Here is a 15,631-nt window from a genome sequence, read left to right as displayed (position 1 = left end):
CTATTGGTGCACCTCAACTATAGGAGCACCCACCCTATTAATATTTTTTCATGTTCACAAGTGGGTTTTTCAAAATAGACATTGTACTACGCTAGACGTATAATAAGTATTTGATATAAATATGGCTACATACCTTCATAAAATTTCAAATTTTTCCCTTTTGTCCTGCACCTCAATATATAAAACCCCTTAATCACAGACAGAAACTCCGTTGTATTTGTTTTTTGATTAAGGCTTTCCAAACGAATTAATTTTTGGCTTGTTTCTCGATAAACAATGATAAAATGAATGGAGAGGTTGTATTTTGATAGGTTTTGTCTTCCTTACAGAGAAAGCCTAGAAGCCTGCTCGGTGCTGTTTAGAATCCGCATATCATGAATATACATTCGTAAAACATCAAACATTACGTTTGTAAAATGTAATTGATATATTTTAATTGAATTGTTAATAACATATTATAGAAATCGAAAACAACTGCGCTGGATTCAAAGATAGATTGCAGAATCTGATTATCTTCACTGCAACTTAATAGGTAGAAGGCAGTCTTGGGGCGCTCTTATTTCTCCAGTATATAAAAAAGGTAGTTTATCCGTTTTTACTCGGTTTGGAGATGTTGACCTTAGAAAGAGTGAATAGCTCTGTAAATAGCGAAAAGCGAAGCGAAAACAGGTTATGGTATTTTAGAAAATTGTCTATTTCAGCCGTCTATATTACTTTCTAGAACATCAGAAATCGCTTGAAGCTCCATAATAGAAGTTATGGTGAAAAAACTGTTTTTGAGGGGCCTTTCACAAACAACGCCCTGTATCTCGAAAACCAAGAGTTTCCGAAAGAAATCTTTTTGGTAATTTTTTCTACAACTTAATTGAAGTGAGTATTTTTCTATCTGAATTATTGAAGAAAATAAATTTCGTAACTAACTATTAAGGGGATTAGTCAACGATCCGATGTGATTGAAAGAAAGAGCGTTTTATTTCAAGAAATTTCCTCAAAGACTTCACATAAAATCACTAGTCTACTTTGTGACCATTGTGGAACGGGGCGAAGATAGAAACCCATACGAAGAAAAGAACGCTATATGGGATTTCGCCAGGGGCGAAGATTAGAATTGAGTTTCATCTTGCGTTAATTTTCGCCACTTTTTAAAATTGTTCAAACTTAATTAAAGAAAGGTAATAATCGCGGATGTGCGTTGACATGTATTCCTGCAATGCTTAAAAACATTACTATTGAATATTCTAACGCTTACTCACAAAATTTATATAACTTTCCCCGCAATAAAAAATTGTCATCATTTTTAGTTTTCAGGAAAGTAAGTGCTCTACAGGTACTACTTTATTTACGATTAAAAATACGTTATGAAATATTTTTGTTGGAAATAGAGCAGTTTTCACATTTTATTCGTCTTAGTTTGTTTTTCATTAATAGTCGAAAGCGGAGTTCCAGATCGTAAAGCAGATAGAATTATTTGTAATTGTTCTGCAAGGGGGGCGAAAATTAGGGAGGGGTCGAAGAATGATACTTCTACCCTATATCTGATCATTAATAAGCGCACATGTAAATCAGTAGAAGATTTTTTCTAATTCAATTCTCTTTCCATGATGTATTCGTTCTGATATGAACGGTTTGCTGTGATTCATGCCGAGAATCCTATGAAACGATTCGAAACTTGCGGGCACGGCTCATACACACGGTATAAACCAGCAATTCGTCATCTTGCTTCTGTTCTGCCATCATCGCTGGGAACTACGAATTATAAAATCGTTCCAGAGCACACACATGAACGTTCCTTTTTGGGAGATCACAAAAAATGACTGCCTTTCTCGACAAACATATGATTAGCGCTCAAAAGCCAACTGTCAAAATTTACTTTGAGGTGAAATTCTGGAGAAACCGCATGATGCATAGTAGTCAACGAAAGAGAAAACTTTTCTCTTTTGTTTGATCTAAACGGTCGTGCCAGGCGATTAACAATTAGTCCGGAATTTCTCTGCAAAGTGAATTTTGACAGTTGGCTTTTGATCCCTAATCATATTTTTGTCGATATTTGAAACACGACAAGCTCTTCTATTTATTTTGCGATGGAAATATAAGACCCTCTTTTTGGACAATAACCGAGAATATTTTCACCATCCTTTTTGCTGTGGCTTTCGTTCAGTGAGAGGGTTGCCACCTTCACTCATTTTCATGTAGGTTTTCAATTTTTTAGGTTTGTAGATTAATAATAATTTAATAAATATTTAATGTTATTGTTCATTAACAAACGCAAAGTTAATACAAGTTAATGAAAGGAATTTTCTAAATCAATTCTTTTTCCATTATGCATGCGTCCTAATAATGACAGTTTGCTGATAAAAATGGCGTGTGATTCGGACCGAGAATTTTATGAAATGACTCAAAACTTGCCGGCACGACTCATACACACTCCCTTTGTTTACAAACATGTAGGTAACAAAATTTATCTACCCTAGGTAGACTAAAATAAAAGTTCATGTCAACCAATTTAAATAAAAAACCAACGAACATAGTGGATAGTGGTGAGTTATGTTGCACAAACATTACACTCTACGGACTAAATAACGCAATTTTAGATATTTTTCGACTCAGTGCTAAATTTTGACCCTGAAATGCATGAAAAATTCAAGCTATTTTCTGTTGTGATTGCATTTTCCAATTCTCTACCTTTTTCTTTCACCTTTCTTTGCCTTCCCATATGGAAAATTATGAGACTTCATGGCAAGTTGCCAATCTCCGAATAACACGAAGAATGTGCTAATTTCTTATTCTTGATAGTAAAACAGTGGCTGACCAAATAGACCGTCACCAACGTAATCAAAGTGTCCGAGATACGTTTCTTGACAACCAGGAAGCCTGGATTGGGAGCACATCGAAAGCAAGGCGGTAAAAAGATTGACCCCATCTTTTCCGTCCGTGCAACCATGCATCGAGCTAAAATACGAGTAAGATTTTCGATCTATATGAGAATTGTGACTCCACATCGCGACGTGCAGGTAGAACATGTGGACATCTATTTGACCGAATCTGGGCCTTTCGTTTAACTCCTGCCATTAGATTCTTTACATCTAACTTATCCACTCTGTATTTTAATATTCTTCAGGTTGCGTATGGCTTTATCACAATATTTCTATATTGGGCATAGCTCTGGCGCGTGTGGGAGGGTTTTTGTCTTTCGGCTCTAATTTAATCCAAAAAAAGATTGATTTCTTTAATAATTTTTCAAAATTTATATGGTGTAATACCTTTCATATTCCAAAGTGTAATATTGGATTGGCTGATTTGCGCATCACGGAACAACACCTAACTTAGGTAGAGATGGATTTTGTATTTTGAGTTCGTCTCTTCAGTAACTAGCACCAACTAGGGGACCAAACGCCGGTCTCTATTCAAAATTTATTCCCTATAGAGATAAAGATTGGATCGAACCAATTCGTGTATAATGGCACAACTTCTCAATTAGAACAAATGATTCAACAGTTAAAGTAAAGTCATGGTTTGCAGCTCAGGTTTTAACTGAACTACTTTTTAGTAGTGCTGTCTTATTCTGAGATTTGCTGAGGCGCCATCGTGGACCAACTCAATTGTTAAACATCATTAAAATTTGTTAATTTTCTAAGTAGCATGTTTCCTGTGATAATCTGTAGAATCTGGTTACGTTAAGGCTCAAGTTACCTCAAGGCTTGGTAGTGTGCGTGAGAAAAATTGTGTTCAGCTTTGCCACCAGACTATACATTTAAGCCTTTCCAAACCTCTAAAAGAAGAATATTAGTCGATTTATTAGATCATCACGATTCAATTCATGCAAAATACTTGCTGGAAAAACCATCGGCTTAGCTGTATGGTGCTTTTGAAAAAGTGGCTGTGGGTTTTTCATTGCGCAGTTGTGTTGCGTACATCAGCACAGTGTGGTAGTGTGACAAAAAATCACAACCACTTTTTCAAAAGCACCATTTAGCGAAACCGATAGTTTTTCCAGCTGCTATTTTGTATGATTTGAATCGTTGCGATCTAATAAATCGGCTGATGTTCTTCTTTTAGAGTTTTGAAAAGGTTTAAATGGATAATCCGGTGGCAAAGCTGAACACAATTTTCCCTACCCATACTACCCAGCGTTCAAATCTAACACATGCTCAAAAAAGGTAACTTGAACCTTAAATTCAATTACCACTACTGAAGAAATATTTCGTTTTGGAGTGCACCTAAAAATGTCGAATGACTTACAATCGGCACACACCCCAACTCCAGATGTCTTCCATTGGCTGCTATAGACAGTCTCATTCGCTTAATGAGGCAAACGACTATTGACGTTAGTTCCTCCACAGAATAGCGTTCTATGCTTTAGTAAATGAATCAGAGCAGACTTTGCCGTTCTATTGAAAGCTATTCATCTTTGGTTAAATATCTCAGAAATAACCTTTAACAGAGTTCCAGGTAGGTCTTTGGCTCCATGCGATTGCACCCAACCCTGTCGAAATACCCATTTACTTCAACCGAAATGGGAATCCCAAAATGTCTCAGCGGCCGTCAGAATTATTTTGGTAGACTGATTGGTTAATTTTGACGCCTTGCTCACTGAACATTATGGTGTACAATCTATGTCTGTATTTATGCGGTTGGAAGCAATTAACCGTCTATGCCAGCAACGTCATTCAATCTGCGAACCAATTATTTTTAGACCGTCTTGGCCACGCAAACTGGTAATGCATTCAATCAAATATTTACCCTGTGTCTGGATTAAGAATAAACCAATTTGGTTTCACATTTTCTTTTTGGCTCACTGATGGGTTTTATGCGATGAGTAAATGGGTTGGGTTGATTGAATTTGACTTCGCATTCTGTTTCGATCATCATTCGGTCGATTCACACTCTGAATTTTTAATTCTCGTGCCGATTTCCATCCGTTGTGGAAAATTGGCATTCCATGTAAATGGAAAGTAGTTGAGTGTAGATGAGATAAGTTGAATTTACATAATAAATATGATTTACATTCTACCAACGCAACATCCTGTCTTTGCATCTTTTTGGGGTATGGTCTTATGAAAGAGTGAAATAGTGAAACGTGCGAGCCTCAGATTCTGCATGGGAAGTGATGAGTATATGCCATTCAATTTAGCCTGAAATTAGTAGTGGTTTAATTTTAACCGAGATTTTAACTATCTACTGCTTTAAATGCGAACAGGTTTTTCGCTAGTTACACTACATTTTTGTTTATGCAAACAACTGTTGATGTATTCTAAAAGTCTTTGTGTATTCTACTGAAAGCAGAATATTCGGCTGTAGGGTGAAAGCCGCACTCTCCGTCGGTTTATGAAATTGTATCATTTATCCCGAGAAAACTGTATTTATGGGGATATACCGCGGCGTTACATTAGCCTTATGACTGGTTGTTGCCCCGTGGGTCAAATTTACGATGATCGTGATCTATCGATTTTAACATGCAACCACGGTATCTTGCGATTCAAAGCAGGTTTTGATGTGAGCGATAAAAACGGGAAGGGACATCCATCAAATTATAATCTGAAGAGATCAGAGGGGTTTTCTTTTGCATTTCAAACCGTTCATATTCCTTATTGGTGTTCTTTATTAAATAATAAAATTGTAAAAAAGCACTAACATGGGACAACACGGATTGGTAGCAAAAGCCGTTCGCAGAAAGGGCATCTAATCTAAGTCTAATAAAGGGACAATGGGCACAAGAGATTTAGTACCGACCAAAGCAACTTTGTGGCGCCTGTAGTATGTTATTTTATCGCCTCAACTTACTTTAAAGGATTCCTTTTCATTCTCTTGAAGACGAAACCTTACGGACGCATGGAGAAGTAGTCCAGACAAAAGACCGGCTGTCTGTAAAACGGCAATAAGCAATCGATTGCAATACTAATGTTTATCCTTGCTATTTGTACGCAAACAGAGAGTATCTAGCAGTAGGGGAAAGTGGGGCAAATTTGCTACAATGAAGTTATTGGCCAGTATTTAAAAAATAATAAAAAATCTACAGCAAAGGTTGTTATATCCTCACAAAGAGAAGTGTTGAGAAAATTTCTCAATTACTGAAGAAAATATACACATTTATTCTACAAAGACTTCATGTTTATCACAAATGGTTTTCAATTTATTGATATTTTAATGCTTCTTTCACGTTGCACAATTTTCGTACTAAGTTGAGAAAGTGTCCGACGAATAACAAAAATGACGATGATTTTGTCGGATTGACTGCTGATTATCTAATAAGAGTAGCTTAGGAAGTGGTAAGTATGAATTCATTCCACTCCGACCTATATTAAAACTTCAACAGCATGCTAGCCATCATTGCCGGCCGCCCACATCTCCATCGTTCACGGGGAAGGATAAAAGATTAGGTAGACGGGAAGTGTTGATGCTCCAACTACTTAACCGAAGGTAGACGACTCATCAGACTTCCATAGGTGTCGCGGAGTTGGTGGTTTGGAAAGGTATAAGGCCTAGCATTTACTCCAAGCAAGCGATGCGACCTGTGGAGCATGCTTTATTGGGTAGTAGTTTAGTTGGTTTTCGAGCACACTATCACTCGAAAAAGAAAAGATCTTGTTTAGTTTTTGGTTTTTTAAACTCTGGTTAGCCGGCTACCGAGAGTATCCTAGTTTTTGGTTTTTTAAACTCTGGTTAGCCGGCTACCGAGAGTATCCTATGTTTTCTAAACAAAAGTAATTTGAACTTTACACAGCCGACCGTGGCAATACTTCCTAGAAAAGCTAATCTTATCTGCATAATGGGCCGGATCACTATTTATTGCGACAGTATTCGGACAAATTTCGCGATTCCTTCTCTACGATATATTTAATGGGTTGAAAATAACTGAGTGATAACCAGGCTTGTTATTTGCTCACACAATGAGCCACAAAGAGCGAAATACACCGATAAAAAATAGAGCAGCACAAAAACACTGCGATGAGCAGAACGACCGTACAAAGAGAAACTTGAAAACGAAAAAGAGTAAGATCTGTGCACCAAGAGCTGCACAATTTCGTTCACAGAGTCACCTTGAAGAGCCACTTTTTTGTGCCTTCCCTCACTGGAAAGCAGGTAGGAAGGCGAATCAAACTACAATTCAGATAAAGTTTGATCGGAAGAACGTTTTAAAAATGTTTTTTGGTTGCCTTCTCTACTTACGTGCGCGAGGGACCAAGATACATACTAAAGAGCCTCTTTATTTCTACTCTTTGTGGCGTGCAGCCATGGAGTAGAATACATGTGTGGGAGCAACACGCATCGGAGTGAAGAGGCTTATTGTGAAAGAGAAGAGCGGTGGTTCGCATGAAAAGTGCAAAGAGCGTTTGTTATTCTTCTCTTTATTTGCTCTGAGGTGCATAACATCCCTGGTGATAACACGTTGTTCAGAAAAGGGTTATGGTAGCTCGAGATGTTATAAATCAAGGAAAGTATTTCCTATTTTTAATATCAGATTGTTTGTGAAATACTCGTATACGAACGATAATATCGAACATTGAAGGGAAATGCAAAGGATCGTTAATATGATGCACGGGCTTGTTAGCAATAACGGAACTTGAAATTAGATTCATAAAAACAGACGTGTTATAGCGATCATGAATTGGTTATGTCCGTTAGTCCCTACTCTCGGCCCTATCAATCTAGGCCCATGCTTTCAGTTGGACTAATCAAAAAATGACGCTCATATCCACTAAACAACACGTTCCATAACGACACGACCGGGTACTCTAGTGATATGTAAGAACTTACTCTCTTCTAGAATCTGAACCGGACACCGTACACTGATAGAATATATTCATAAATCGCCAGGAATTTGTTTCGTACAGACAATTTTCATAAAATATACGAATTTTTTCGCACATATGATAAATCATTCGTAGTTCTATTGAAACATTTTATTCGTCAAACCGTCAACGTCAAAAAAGCTTCAATAGAGGTAGAATACGTAAACAATTCATCACGACGGTCTCAGTCTGACTATTTAGTAGCCGTATCCGTGCCCGCCGGTTTCAGGAAGATTTCCTGAACCTCTTTCGTTTCCAGTTGATCCAAAATCCGGAGCTGTACGTATTCAGTTAACGCGCATCACTATCTTTAACCTTTTAAATAACATATTCAAACATATTCGTCACCGCGCCTATCCACTGCCTTCTAACCATCCTTCTTCCGGCGGCTCAAACAATATAGTGGCTTTCACCCTTCTTCCCAGCCACCCGCTGGAAGTCATCCATCTTAGTCGTTGCAATCGGTGACCCGATGAAGCCCAAATGATCGATAATGGTCGTCTCGTCACCAGAATGGTTATCCTTCACGAACAGCTGCATATTCTGCACGTTCTGAAATTTAACGATGTGCAACGGAATCGGCGATCCCGACACAAGATCCTTCTGCCCCAGTACCAGATCCTGCACCGAAACTTGCGATTCGGCCATATCGAAATCGATGGTGCTTGGTTGATTGATAAAGATTCTCACCTTTTTTCGGTCCGTGAGAGGGCGGTGCTTTGAACTTGATAGCACCGATTTTGACCAGCTGATTGAAGGTAATGGAAATGATCAACTGTTCGTCACAATCGGACACCAGATGACCACCGCTGGAACAGAGCGCATTCACTATCGGGTGGTCGTTCGATTCGTTCATACATTCGCACTGGTTCTTCTGGATGAAGGTGTTCAAGTCCAACATTCCATGACCGTAATCTTCTCCAGATTCATACAAGCTGGCGACGTAATGTTTCTGTATTTTGGCTTCAAGTCCATTAATGTCTGCACCCTGCATCCTGTCAATCTTTGTTCTGGCTCGGTAGAAAATAAACATTGGCATGGTCGACATGCCCTGGGACGGCGCCGTTTCGGTACATCTGTTGACGTCCACCTTGAGAAACACAGCCTTTGGATATTTCTCCGGAAGCTGATCGAACAAATGCGATATGTTTCGGCACGGTCCACACCATGCTGCGGTAAAATCCACAACAACCAATTTTCCTCCTGCTGCGGCTAGTTCGGTTTGGAAGTGAGCTTCATCGGTGATTGCTTTAACAGCCATGCTGTATGGTTTCTTGCGCTACTATCGGTTAGATGAAGATTCTAGTTACAGGGCCACTATTTTACCCGGACAAATTAACTACTTATTTAACTTTTAACGTTATGCACTTTACCTTTCACAAAACTTAACTAATTGAGAATGACAAGAGATGAACGATGAAAGATGATTACGAAAACTTCTCTTAGATGAACGAAATCAATTCGTGCGAGCAACGAGATTGTTCGTAATATACACAAATGTTTATTAAAATAAGCAAAACATTTCGTTTCATTCACGAAAAATAATGTAGTTTTCAACGACAACATTCGTGCAATGTACACTAAATAAGTAAAATTTACGAAAATTTTCGTTCATCAAGCGGCCATTTCTTCACACAACAGTAAAATCGATTTGGCCACATGTCAAACATCGATCCCAAAAGATCGACTGAAAACAATAAGAGGCTAACAAATACGAAAACTTTTCTAAAATAAACGAAATGCATTCGTGCGACCAACGAAGTCGTTCGTAATATACGCAAACATTTATTGAAACAAACGAATCATTTCGTTTCATTCGTGCCATGTACACTAGATAAGTAAAATTTACTAAAACTTGTGTTCATCAAGCGCCCATTTCATCACACCACAATCTTTCTAGTCCTCAATACAGGTAAGCAGGTTGAAATAAAATCGATTTTGCCAGATCGATTCTTTTAGTTAGTTAAAAAAGTCGTTGTCGTCAAACATCGATCCTAAAATATCGATTGCGAAAATAATGAATACGAAAACTTTCCTAAGATGAACGAAATAAATTCGTGTGAGTAATGAAATCGTTCGTATAATACACAAACGTTTATTCAAATAAACGAAACATTTCGTTTCATTCACGAAAATTAGTGTCGTTATCAACGATTACATTCGTGAAGTGTACATTAAACGTGTAAAATTTACGAAAGCCTTCGTTCACCAAGCGGCCATTCTTTTTCATGAAATGAACGAAACCTACCAGTTACAATGCACGAAAGTACTTCGTTGCTGAAAACAACGAATGAATTCGTGCATTGCATGATCGATTTCATTATATTTACGAAGTTATATTATCAGTGCCAATTAAGTATCATATTCACGGTCCGTCCGCGTTCGAATTTATGCACGCGAAGTTACACACATACGCTAGCACACGTGACATACAAGGCCCGACACGAGCGAACACGTTAACGCGCAAACGGTTGAGCCCTTCGCGAAGATACACGCGAGTGGGCTCGACTGTGAAGTCCATACCCCCGCACATATCTGAACCGTACAAGGAATATCACATTTAGAATCACGGACTGCTGCAATTGGCCTTAAGCATTGTTTTAGTTGGTGACACTACCTGTCTCGTCTGCATTTGTTGTGGTTAATTCTGATGGGAAGCGCTTTTGAGACCCTTGCTTTACAGTTCCAGTAGGACAAAACTCAAAAAAAAAAAAATTATTGTGTGATTAATAGGATAAGTAATATTCGCATCATTTGATTTATTTTGTCAAATTCCATTTTAATCGCTTTATTATTCATTCGTTTTATTTATTTTAATAATTTTATTTATATTATTCATTCTACTCTCCTCTTCATGAATTTGATATTTTTTATATTGCGCACAAAAAATATTTCATTTTCATATAACAATTTCAACCTTCAGTTTATCCCAAAGAAAAAGTGAATGGATGTACCAATTTGCTCTTAGAGACACAAAACCTAACTTATAGAAGTTGGATTTGATAATTCGTTTTCCACTCGTCAGAAACTGACACCAGCTTGCTGCCAGTTAGACTATATATCTAAACTAACACCAAATTGGCGAAGCTCAAAGAATTCTATGTAATAAAAAACCAATTTAATCCATTTAGCAGTACGATGAGACATTTTTTGTTCATACTATTGATTTCCTATAGGAACCCATCTTTATTTGGATGCGCAATTCGCATGAGTTCTGAAAACAATGAATCAGCAAATATTGGTATGAACAAGAAGTGAAATCTCGAAACAATAAATAAAAGATGATGATAAATGAAAGATGATAAATTTAATTAAATAAGTGAAAATAATATTATAAAATTAGAGAAGTTGGATTTGAATGTTTCGAGTTCCAGTCGTCAGTAACCGACACCAACCTGGTGCCAGTTAGACTATATATCCAAACTGACACCAAATTGGCGCCAGCTAGACATTATATCCAAACAGCTCACACAACATGTGTGAACGTCTGAAGCAACTGGGTGGTAGCGAGTGATGCCTCGGTTAACCAAGCACAGAAGCTGGGGTCTGGGGTCGCTGACGAATCTAGGAAACCGAACTGTTATCTTTTTCCTTTGTAGTATGTAACCTTTATTTTTGTCCAAAGGAATATAATTGGATGAACCAATTTGCGCTTAATAGGACAAAACCTAACTTAGAAAAGGTGGATTTGAAAGTTTCGCGTGGGGTATTGGGGGGGGGGGGGGGGGGTTGGGGGATTTAATGTCTAACTGGCAGCAAGTTGGTGTAGTTGCTGACGAGTGGAATATCAATGCATCACCATACAAAGCCCACTCAAACGAAATGAGGCGTTTTAAACGTGTTTTAAATACTCGCTAAAAATGTCTCAAGTTTCATCTTGATTTTGATCGTAATACCTTTTATACAAAATAGAGCAATTCCTTCAAGTTTCGAAAAAAATATTTAAAATCGTTACCATCTTCGATTTGGATGAAGCTTTACACGTTTCACTGACATGGAAGACTGAACATTATCCGAAGTAAATCTGATCTATTCGATCCAAGAGCATTTTTTAGAAGGGCGGAGAAGTTAGGTGCAGCATTGTCAAAGCAAATTTGTTTGCTTATCTTAATTCGTACAGCAAAATTATCCGAGAAAAAGTTACAAGAAATGAATGCTTCTGCGTGATAAACATGTAAAATGAATAAAAAGTTGTGACATTTTCCTTAAATGTTTTTTTGTTTAAAATTGAATTACACAAACCTTTTAATATTATGCCATTAAAAGCCTAAAGAGAAAGGAAACATTTTAAATGTAATGCATCATGGAGAAACTATAAGTTTTTTTTTTCTATCGATAAAGAATTTATAACCATAACGATTTTTATTTTAATACGTTTCAAATTTCAAATAAAACTGTAATTTTATCATAAAGTATTATTCTAAAAGTCATTTTAAGTCAAAAAGCTTCTAATTAAAATCTATCCAAATGCAATAGTTTTCTGATTATTTAAAGTTTCAACAAAGCAATTGTTATAAGCTATTCGCGTTTCTTAATCAAGATGTCAACAATCAAATGTTTTTCGTTATAACATTAAAACGATTTGTAGTGTATTTGCATCATGGAGAAGCTATCTTATTTTTAATATATTTTTATAATTAATTCTGTTAATAACTCGTAAATTTAATTTTCCTAAAGAATATGATTCTAAATGTCATTTCAAATCAAAATACTCAATAAAAAAATTTTCCAAGGTGTAATCATTTTCAAGATATTTTTAATGTTGTTTCAATAAAACCAATTATGTCGTTTAATTACGACCTTTTCAAAAGCACGTTTTCCATCAAGAACGTTAGGTTTTTTAAAATGCACGTGACATTTCATGTAACTTACCTTTTAACTTCCAGACACTATTGTAAACCATCTGAATACTACAAGAAAACAATGAATGCATTATTTAACTATATGGCCTGATGACTGAACTAATTAGTCGATTCATTTAATCATTTATTGTTTTCTTGTATCATTCAAAGGGTTCACAATATACATATACTATCTCAAAACTTTTGTTGTAATAGAAAAGATGATACCTAGTTGAATATATCGTGGTAAAATGGAAATGCACAGTTGCTATTAATAGTTCGCAATATTAATATAAGCAGTGAACGGAAATTGTTATTCTCTTTTCCGGTGAATGTATGAATAATAATATGCCGATTTCCACGCATCCTATATACGCGTGTGTTTTTCTTGTTGCTATTTTGACATGGCACACGTGAAAGCGTTCTTTTTCCTTGAAATGTAATCATCCGAAATATACCTAGCGTAGAGTCGTGCTGATAAAATGAACAACTGCTTTTTTATCAATGATTCGTGAATGCTCGAAAATACATTAATAAAAAATCAAATTTAGGGCAGGACAAGATTCGCTAGGTCAGCTGGTCTAATATATTTGATATTAAATGAAGCTTTCATAGCACTGTTAACAGGCTAACCTACGAATGAATAAAAATAACAGAGCAAACTTGAAAAATGTACATACAACTCTCTGACAAAATTGGATACCCTTCAGAGGCATTTAACGGAATTACCCCGCGCTCCCTTATCGGTGACGCATTTCAACTGACAGTGCCATAGAGTGAAGGAAGGGATACCCAGTTGTTTCATCTTGCACGTTAAAGGTTATTTTTTGAAGTTTCAAGTCATGGGTTCGATCCCGAATGTTCTAATGGTATTGTTGTTTTTATTGAGACATTTTCTCTACCATCGACCATGCGGAAATAACAGATGTATGCTTTTTAATCAATATCATCCAGCTGAGATGCACCACGTTACTCGTAGGCCAACCGAACAATGCACTCAAGCTGATGGCCTGGAGAATATCCTTCACCCATTGCCATGTCCGCAAAACAGTTGCATTTGAAATTCCTATTTTTACTTGGGATTTGCTGTGGGTGCCCGTAGTCATGTTGTCATTGCAAATAGCATATCTAACTAAACTCAGGCTGGTATAACCAATCCTTCTGGCAAAGCAACGGCGAGGTACGAGTCACGTTGAACCTGTTACGTCACTGAGCGGAATACTGTGTTATGGAAACGACGGTTATTTTGCTCTACACGGTTTTGTGTGCACCGTTGTTTCCGTTTGTTGATGTTCTATTCTGTCGGCATTCTAAAGGTATTCGAGCTAACAAACGATTCGATCATGTCGTCAACCGCCGACCTAACAATTATTCGCGATGCGTTCTCCTACTATAACCATTAGAGTGGGACATGGTTATATGAAAAAAATAAAATTTCGCTCCGAGTAACTTTTTGGGTCCCATTTAGCTCCCAGAACAACTCTGCAAATTTTTAGTTCGATCGGTGAAACTATATTTTTGCGCCCACTGTTTAAAATTTACATGGGATTTCGTATGGCGAAAACGTCTTTTGCAAATTAATTCTTCCAAGAGTCACCCGTTACCTCCTAAAAATAAATAGATGTATGATTTTTATAGGAAATTTGTCAAGGAAACAAAGTAGAGAAGACCACGAAACGATCTGATGCTTGTGGAAAAAGTTATTAAGCAAAAACCGATTGATGCCCTGAAGATTAATGAAAATTTTACTTTTCATAGCATCACTGCTGCTGACGCTCGAATTATATACAAAATCTGTAATTTTCTCTTATTATGTACAAAAGAAGACTCAATTTATCCCTGAAAACTCTTGAGAAGTGGCCAGAGAGTATAGAAAAATGATTTGGAACATTAAGAGAAGATCAAAACAAAATTGCATATAGTTGGACAACCAACAACAGTGGTGCTAGAAACAATGAATATTTTATCGATCGTCAGAGCATCAATTGATTTCAGCTTAATAACTTTTTTCTCAAGCGTCAGATCGTTTCGTAGTTTTCGAGACTTTGTTTCTGTGTTAAATTTCCTACAAAAGCCACATAACGGTTTATTTTTAAGAAGCAATGGGCGACTCCTGGAGGAATTTTGTGAAAGTTAATTTTCCCATATAAAATCCCATGTAAACTTTAAATGGTGAGCGCAAAAATATAGTTTCAGGGATCAAGCTAAGAATTTGCACATATGTTCTAGGACCCAAATGGTACCCAAAAAGTTGCTCGGAGCTGGAATCTATTTTTTGTCCCACCCTAATAACCATGCGTGTTTTCACGAGGGTGGAACTGTGGATACAATATATTTACTTCATTCCGGTAGTGAGCGGAAAGGGAAATAATGCACAAGTCACCATTTCAATGTTCTTCCTTATCGGTAAGTTTGCTGGCCTTTTAGTCCGTTGGCATTATTGAGCCGAGCTGGCGGCAGTGGTGATGGTTACATTATTTACCAACATTGTTGTGTATGAATGACGAATAGAGAGGGCCTTACCTCGATACTCCAGTTGCGTATAATATATTCTTCCATTGTATAGTATGATATGATATTCGCATCAGTGACGTTCGGTGGAACAAGCCATTCATGGATTATAATAAATTGCGGTAACGCAAACGGAGGTGGGTATTGCTAGGGACATAACCACGGTGTTCTCATGACTACCCGTTAGCGTATACTACGTAGGGACAATCCAGCAGACAAATCTGATTGAGGTTTTCCCAGATTTATTGGGCGAGCGGCTGAATTGTAGAGCATTGCATTGAGCTATCACTGAAAGTGATCATTAAATTAACCGTTATGTGTTCGACGCGGTACCCGGGTACCTTTTTAGGTTTCAATTAATGAAATTCTCATGTTTTATCCATAGCTGGAAATTGAAGCTTTGTGACATCTTAGAACTTCACTAAGTTAAGCTTTTCAGGTAATAATATTGTTGATATAGTAAGAGGGGGAGTGAGGAGGGGTTCCTGA

The 15,631-nt window shown here is 37.1% G+C and overlaps 1 protein-coding gene and 1 pseudogene across 6 annotated transcripts in view; one reads left to right on the top strand and one right to left on the bottom strand.

Moving 5' to 3' along the window:
* Window positions 1-15,631, top strand: part of LOC131689849 (protein furry) — a 411,320-nt gene that overhangs the window by 274,588 nt on the left and 121,101 nt on the right. The gene's annotated exons all lie outside the window — the stretch shown is intronic.
* LOC131689853 (thioredoxin-like protein 1) lies at window positions 8,154-9,199 on the bottom strand (annotated as a pseudogene).

Source organism: Topomyia yanbarensis, chromosome 3 (assembly GCF_030247195.1).
Source record: "Topomyia yanbarensis strain Yona2022 chromosome 3, ASM3024719v1, whole genome shotgun sequence".
Classification (NCBI taxonomy): domain Eukaryota; kingdom Metazoa; phylum Arthropoda; class Insecta; order Diptera; family Culicidae; genus Topomyia; species Topomyia yanbarensis.
The sequence above is the reverse complement of the archived record's forward strand: the minus strand, read 5'-3'. Positions and strand labels throughout refer to the sequence as shown.